We start from the raw sequence: 8037 nt of genomic DNA, 5'->3' as shown, positions 1-8037 counted from the left end.
TTTGCTTGTGTGAGAAGCAGCTTGCTTTGCATGAGAAACATCATGGCCTAGTGGGTACAGCACAGGTCTGGGAATCAGAAGGTCATGGGTTCTAATCCCGGCTCCGCCACTTCATCATCATCATCATCAATAGTATTTATTGAGCGCTTGCTGTGTGCAGAGCACTGTACTAAGCGCTTGGGAAGTACAAGTTGGCAACATATAGAGACAGTCCCTACCCAACAGTGGGCTCACAGTCTAAAGCGGGGGGGGAGGGGAGGGGTGTCTGCTGAGTGACCTTGGGCAAGTCACGTCACTTCTCTGGGCCTCAGTTCCCTCATCTGTAAAATGGGGGTTAAGTCTGTGAGCCCCACGTGGGACATGGATTGTGTCCAACTCAATCATCTCATAACTACCCCGGGGCTTAGAATAATAATAATAATAATGGTATTTTTTAAGTGCTTACAATGTGCAAAGCACTGTTCTAAGCTCTGAGGGGATACAGGGTGATCAGTTTGTCCCACGTGGGGCTCACAGTCTTAATCCCCATTTGACAGATGAGGGAACTGAGGCACAGAGAAGCGAAGTGACTTGCCCAAAGTCACACAGCTGACAAGTGCCGGAGCTGGGATTTGAACCCATGACCTCTGACTCAAAAGCCCATACTCTTTCCACTGAGCCATGCTTCTCTAGAACAATGCTCATGCTGCTTCTCTAGAACAATGCCCGGCGCATAGTAAGAGCTTAACAAATACTATAATTATTATTATTATCCATCCCTGAGCTTAGAACAGTGCCCAACGCATAATAAACACTGAACAAATACTATAGTTATTATTATTATTATTATCTTATCCACCCTAGAGCTCAGAATAGTGCCCGGCACGTAGTGAGCGCTTAACAAAAGCCACAGAAAGAAAGGAGAGCTGTTTGCTCTTTTATCTCCTTGTCTCTCATTCCCGAACAATGTGAACAAGTCACTTGGACAAGGTGGCAGCCATTCAAGGATTCAGAAGGAGATTGAGGGGATGTAGCAGCACTCCGGGTCTATCTTTGCATCTTCTCCGTGTACCAAAGGACTGGCATAAAATGGTTCCAGAAGTGATCCTGGCAGCTTTAGACCTGTGGAGGAAAATGCAATATGGTTTCTATAAGGGAAAATCAAGCCTCACTAGCCTGATGGACAGGCCGACAAGCATGGGGCTAGAAGGAGAAACCAGTGGACTAAATAAAGTTAGATTTTCCACAACGAGGGCTTTTCAGGAAAACTGAGTAATCCACAAGTTTGGAGGGAAACGGAGATTTAGGATCAAGAGCCTCTTTATAGGACGGAGAGGTGGAGTCTCTCAGGGGTCAGGGCTAGGGTAAGTTGGGTTTTTTTAGCCTCTTCATAAATGATCTCAAAGAGAGACGGCCTATCAATAAATCAATGGTATTTATTGAGTGCCTACTGTGTGAAGACCACCGGTCTAAACATTTGGAAATTGTTTGGAGGAAAAACCAACAAGATTTAATAAGATACTGAATAAGGAGATTGAAAGAGAGGGAGTAGGGGGTGGTTATTACCAAGGTTGAGGGCCTTAAGTTCGGGGAGAGAGGTGCTTTTGTTAGCTGTGATCAGGAAGGTTTGGTTGCTGTTTTTTTGTGATATTTGTTCAGCGCTTACTAGGTGCCAGGCACTGTACTAAGCGCGATTGGTAGATATGCAAGTTAATCAGGTTGGACCCAGTCCTTGTCCTACATGGGGCTCACAGTCTTAATCCCCATTTTACAGATGAGGCAACTGAAGCCTAGAGAAGTGAAGTGACTTGACCAAAGTCACACAGCAGACAAGTGGCAGAGCCGGGATCAGAACCCAGGTCCTTCTGACTCTCAGGCCTGTGCTTTATCCACTGGGCCATGCTGCACTTACTGTTTGCAGAGCACTGTACTAAGTGCAGGGGAATATCCCATAGAACAGACATAGTAGACAAATTCCCTGCCCACAAAGAACTTAAAGTTTAGAAATAGGCACCGTCTCTGAGCTGCAGGGAGCTCACAGCCTAAATTGGATGGTGTGTGTGTGAGTGTGTGTTTGTGTGTGTGTTTGTGTGTGGGTGTATAGAGGGGAAGGGGTTGAGGGAAGGTTAGGGGAGGGGAGAGATCAATGGGATAAATTCAACCTAAAGCCCTAACAATGGTTCCAAAATTCCAATAGGAGATGAACAATGGAATCCAGAAATAGCAAATGAGGAATCACCACAAAAGGCAAATTTTATCAAAGAGAAGCAGTGTGGCCTAATGGAAAGTGCACGGGGCTGAGAGTCAGAGGACCCAAGTTCTAATTCTGGTTCTGCCACTTGTCTGCTGTGTGACCTTGGGCAAGTCACTTAACTTCTCTGTGCCTCAGGTCCCTCATCTGTAAAATAGGGATTAAGACTGTGAGCCCCACGTGGGACAACCTGATCACCTTGTATCCTCCCCAGCACTTAGAACAGTGCTTTGCACATAGTAAGCACTTAAGAAATGCCGTAATTGTTATTATTATTATTAAAATGGGAATTAAGACTGTGCGCTCCATATGCGGCATGGACTGTATCCAATCTGATTAGCTTGTGTCTACCCCAGTGCTTAGTGCAGTGCCTGCATATAGTAAGTGATTTAAAAATAGCATTTAAAAAAGCATAATCCATTGGTGGAATCAATTTCTTGCAAAAATTAGTTACTGAAAGTGAGAATACGACTACCTTCTGATTGTCCACATTTGGCTTTGGCAATGAAAAACAAGGAAGCTACATAGATCACTTTGCATTTTTAATTTCTGGGCCTGTTTTCATCAGCTAATATTTCAAGCATGAAAAATTATTTCTGGCAGAAAATGGTAAACAAGAACCCAGTAAATTATGTGGAAGAGGGTTTTGTTTAATTTGTTTTTTTTCCCCTCAATTTAGTTTGACTGTTTCTAAGTTCTAGTACTGGAAATGTCAATATAATCTTTATCCAAAAACATGCTTTTGGGTAAACCCTAGAAGAGGGGAGGGGGTTTAATATGAAGCCAGTTTTACTAGTGCAGCCTAAAATCCAGTAATAATGTAGATAGATGTGGTTTCCTTCCAGTCAGAGAGGGGAAAAAATAGGTGAGCAACTTAAAGCATTAGGTCACTGTGATCAGCAGTTCTTTCTGCTGCTGAAATCCATTATTAAAAGAACAAATAGGACCCTCCCCTGTCCTTCATTCATTCAGCCATATATATTGAGCACATACTGTTTGCAGAGCACTGTACTAAGTGCTCGGGAGAGTAAGATATTACAGTAAACAGACATATTCCCATTATTAGAAGAACAAATAGAACTCTCCCCTGCCTTTCATTCATTCAGCCATATATATTGGGCACTTACTGTGTGCAGAGCACTGTACTAAGTGCTTGGGAGAGTGCAATATAGCAATAAACAGACACATTCCCTGCCTGGCAGTTCAAAGGAGCCCCACCAGATTTCTCGGGAAGAATAAAATAATGTTTTCTGTACCCCTTGTTGTTTTTATTTTTAAATGGTATTTGCTAAGTGCTTACTACATGCCAGGAACCATACTAAGCTGTATCTGTATCTGGGGTAGATACAAGCTAATCAGGTTGGACAGAGTCCATGCCCCACAATGGGCTCATAGGCTTAATCTCCATTTAAAAGATGAGGGAGCCGAGGCAAGAGAATAATGATAATAATAATAATGATAATGAAGGTAATTGTTAAACTTTTACCATGTCCCAAGCGCTATACTAAGCACTGGGGTGGATACAAGCTAATCTGGTTGGACATAGTCCCTGTCTCACATGGTGGCTCACAATCTCAATCCCCATTTTCCAGATGAGGTTACCAAGGCCCAGAGAAGTGAAGTGACTTGCCCAAGGTCACACAGAAGACAAGTGGCAGAGCCGGGATTAGAACTCGTGACCTGCTTACTCCCAGGCTCGTGCTCTATTAGCTACACCATTAAACTTCAAGTGAAGTAACTTGCCCAAGGTCACACAGCAGACAAGAGGCGGAGCCTGAATTAGAACCCAGATCCTGGGTCGTCCAAACCGTTTGCCGTGACTTTGGGCAAGTCACAACTTCTCTATGCCTCAGTTACCTCATCTGTAAAATAGGGATCAAGACTGTGAGCCCCCAGTGGGACAACCTGATCACCTTGTAACCTCCCCTGCGCTTAGAACAGTGCTTTGCAAAATAGTAAGCGCTTAATAAATGTCATTATTATTATTAATAATAATATTATTATTATTATTATTATTATTATTATTATTATTATGGATAAGCCATTCTAAGAGCCTGCTGAAAAATACATGATACGCAAAATGACACTGCTTAAGTCCCAGCTTCCCTGTGGCCTTTCACTGGCCACATTTCTAGCTTTAAAACCTCTCTGAAAAATCTTTCCTTTCTGAGTGGGACATCTGGACAGTTCGGAGAGGGTGGGGCAGGGGGACGGGATCTGAAAATAGATGATCACTTCAAACCTTTATTATCATTTTTTTTCAGGCTCTCCCGATGACACCGAGCAGGGCATTGCATCAGTCACATTACTGGAGATTGCATCATGGAAACTCAGCCCACGTGTGGTCGATAACGCCCCAGACACGAGTGACTGGTTTCCACACCCCCTTACGCAGCCGAACTTTCCACAGAAGCACATTTCTGGAAAAAATCTGCAGCCTGATGAGCGCATAGACGTACAAGCCAGCCTTTTCTTCACCGGCCTGACAATTCAGACCCAGGGGGTTAATCTGAAATAGAAAACGAATGGGTCTCGCATGAGGGCGTTTTAGTTAAGCTGTTCGAGTAAGTAAGCATCACCTATTCGGCGGAGTAGTTCCAACAGCATTGTTTTGGAACATGTGAAGCGAAGCATTGTTGTCTAGACTGTAAGCTTGTTGTGGGCAGGGAAAGCGTCTACTGCCTCTGTTGTATTGTACTCTCCCAAGCGCTTAATACAATGCTCTTTTATGGTATTTGTTAAGCGCCTACTATGTGCCAGACATTGTACTAATTGCTGGGATAGATACCAGCTAATCAGGTTGGACCCAATCCCTGTCCCACATGGGGCTCCAAGGTTTTATCCCCATTTTACAGGTGAGATAACCAAGGCACAGAATGACCTGCCCAAGGTCATACAGCAGACAGGCGGTAGAGCTGGGATTAGAACCCAAGTCCTTACGACTCTCATGCTGTATCAACTAGGCTACACTGCCTCCTGTGCTCTGTACATGAAGATGATGATGACGATGGCATTTGTTAAGTGCTTACTATATGCAAAACACTGTTCTAAGCGCTGGGGAGGATACAAGGTGATCAGGTTGTCCCATGGGGGGATCACAGTCTTAATCCCCATTTTATAGATGAGGTCACTGAGGCCCAGAGAAGTTAAGTGACTTGCCCAAAGTCACACAGCTGACAAGTGGCAGAGCCGGGATTTGAACCTGTGACCTCTGACTCCCAAGCCCGGGCTCTTTCCACTGAACCACGCTGCTTCTCCACGTACATAGTACTCAATAAATGCAGGCACAACTCCTCCAAGAGGCCTTCCCAGACTAAGCCCCACTTTTCCTCATCTCCCACTCCCTTCTGCGTCACCCTGACTCACTCCCTTTTCTCTTCTCCACCCTTCCAGCCCCACCACACTTAAATATATATCTGTCATTTTATTTATTTCTATTAATGTCTGTCTCCCCCCCCCACCGCCCCCACCAGATTGTGAGCGCATGGAAGGCAGGGATTGTCACTCTTTATTGTTGTATTGTCCTTTCCCAAGTGTTAAGTACAGTGCTCTGCACACAGTAAGTGCATAATAAATGTGATTAAATAAATGAATTATTGGTTGATGACAGAGAGCGCTTGAATATGAAGGGACCAAGCTTTTTCAAAGAATCTTCGAACCTGTGCCAACCTCGACTGGTGGTTCTGTGAGAAGATTTCTGAGGGGATGGCATATTTCACTTCACGATGACCCATGGAAGCTGTTTTTTCACATTTCTAGCCTGTAAGCTCATTTTGGGCTGGGAACTTGTCCACTGATTCTGTTATTTCATAGTCAGTCAGTCAATCATATTTATCGAGTGCTTACTGTGTTCAGAACACTGTACTAAACGCTTGGGAGAGAACAGTGTAACAGGCGCAGACTGTGAGCCCACTGTTGGGTAGGGACCGTCTCTATATGTTGCCAACTTGTACTTCCCAAGCGCTTAGTACAGTGCTCTGCACACAGTAAGCGCTCAATAAATGCGATTGAATGAATGAATTCTCAACCCACAACAAGCTTACAGTCTCTACGGGGAGATGGACATTAACATAAATATATAAATGACAGATCTGGACATAAATGTTGTGGGGCTGGGAAGGGGAGATGAATAAAGGGAGCAAGTCAGGGCAATGCGGAAGGGAGTGGAAGAAAGAAAAGAGGACTCTCCCAAGTGTTTAGTACAGTGCCCTGTTCATACTAAATGCTCAATAAATTCCATTGATAGATTGATCGATTGATTGACTTCTCCCCGTTTGGTCATCTTCCATGTTCCCCCCCCCCCACCTCTCAGTTATTGATTTCTCTTCACCTCATCCTCCCTTCAGCACTTTTGAAACCCCCTTCCCACAATCAATTGATCAGAGGTATTTATTGAGCCTTAGTGTGTGTAGAGCACTGTACTAAAGTGCTCAGGAAAGGACAGTACAAAAGAGTAGGTAGATGAGATCCCTGCCCACAAAGAGCTTACAGTCTGCAGGGAAAGACAAATATTAAGCAAGGGGAAGTGGACATTTGTCTTGCCTTAGGCCGTGGAGTCATCACCGACCCATAGAGACCTCATAGACACATCTCTCCCAGAACGCCCCACCTCCATCTGCAATCATTCTGGTAGTGGATCCAGAGAGTTTTCTCGGTAAAATTACGGAAGTGGTTTACCATTGCCTCCTTCCACGCAGTAAACTCGAGTCTCCGCCCTTGACTCTCTCCCGGGCCGCTGCTGCCCAACACGGGTGAGTTTTGACTCGTAGCAGTTGGCCTGCCACTCACTAGCCCCTGGCCAAGCTAGGAATGGAATGGATCTGCCTCTGCTGGACTCTCCCTCCCGTAGTCGAAACTGGTAGAGGACTGGAAACTCTCCAGGTGCGACCCTGAGAGGGAGAGTTCTAACAGACCCACTAATCTCCGCACTGTGCGTTGTTCTCGCCCGTCCCGCCGTCGACCCCCGGCCCACATCCTCCCCCTGGCCTGGAATGCCCTCCCTCCGCACATCCACCAAGCTAGCTCTCTTCCTACCTTCAAAGCCCTACTGAGAGCTCACCTCCTCCAGGAGGCCTTCCCACACTCAGCCCCCTCCTTCCTCTCCCCCTCCTCCCTCTCCCCATCCCCCCCCACCATACCTCCTTCCCCTCCCCACAGCACCTGTATACATGTATATATGTTTGTATGGATTTATTACTCTATTTATTTTACTTGTACATATTTATTCTATTTATTTTATTTTGATAATATGTTTGGTTTTGTTCTTTGTCTCCCCCTTCTAGACTGTGAGCCCGCTGTTGGGTAGGGACCGTCTCTATACGTTGCCAACTTGGACTTCCCAAGAGCTTAGTACACTGCTCTGCACACAGTAAGTGCTCAATAAATATGATTGATTGATTGATTGATTGACCGTCTCTATATGTTGCCAACTTGTACTTCCCAAGCGCTTAGTACAGTGCTCTGCACACAGTAAGTGCTCAATAAATACGATCGATTGATTACAAATGCCCAAATATCCAAATGTATCATACCCACAATGCAACTTGCCGCTTATAGCTCGTTTCCTCTAAATCTGGCCCGCTCCCATAGAGGGTAGAGCCCGGGCCTGAGAATCAGAAGGTCAAGGGTTCTAATCCTGGTTCTGCCACTCATCTGCCATGTGACTTTGGGCAAATCACTTCACTTCCCTGGGCCTCAGTTACCTCATCTGTAAAATGGGCTTGGAGACTAGAGAGCCCTCCATGTCCAACCTGATTAGCTTCTATCCACCCCAGCACTTACAACAGTGTTTGACACACAGTAAAGAC

The 8037-nt window shown here is 45.2% G+C and overlaps 1 non-coding gene across 1 annotated transcript; it reads right to left on the bottom strand.

The window, feature by feature from the left end:
* Positions 1–6991: 6991 nt before the first annotated feature.
* On the bottom strand, positions 6992–7129 carry LOC119944918. The gene has a single exon (XR_005456059.1). It is a non-coding gene; the product is annotated as a small nucleolar RNA SNORA7 (small nucleolar RNA).
* Between the last annotated feature and the right edge of the window lie 908 nt (positions 7130–8037).

This window comes from Tachyglossus aculeatus, chromosome 23, assembly GCF_015852505.1.
Source record: "Tachyglossus aculeatus isolate mTacAcu1 chromosome 23, mTacAcu1.pri, whole genome shotgun sequence".
Taxonomy (NCBI): Eukaryota; Metazoa; Chordata; class Mammalia; order Monotremata; family Tachyglossidae; genus Tachyglossus; species Tachyglossus aculeatus.
Note: the sequence above shows the minus strand (reverse complement) of the source record. Positions and strands in the feature narration are given on the sequence as shown.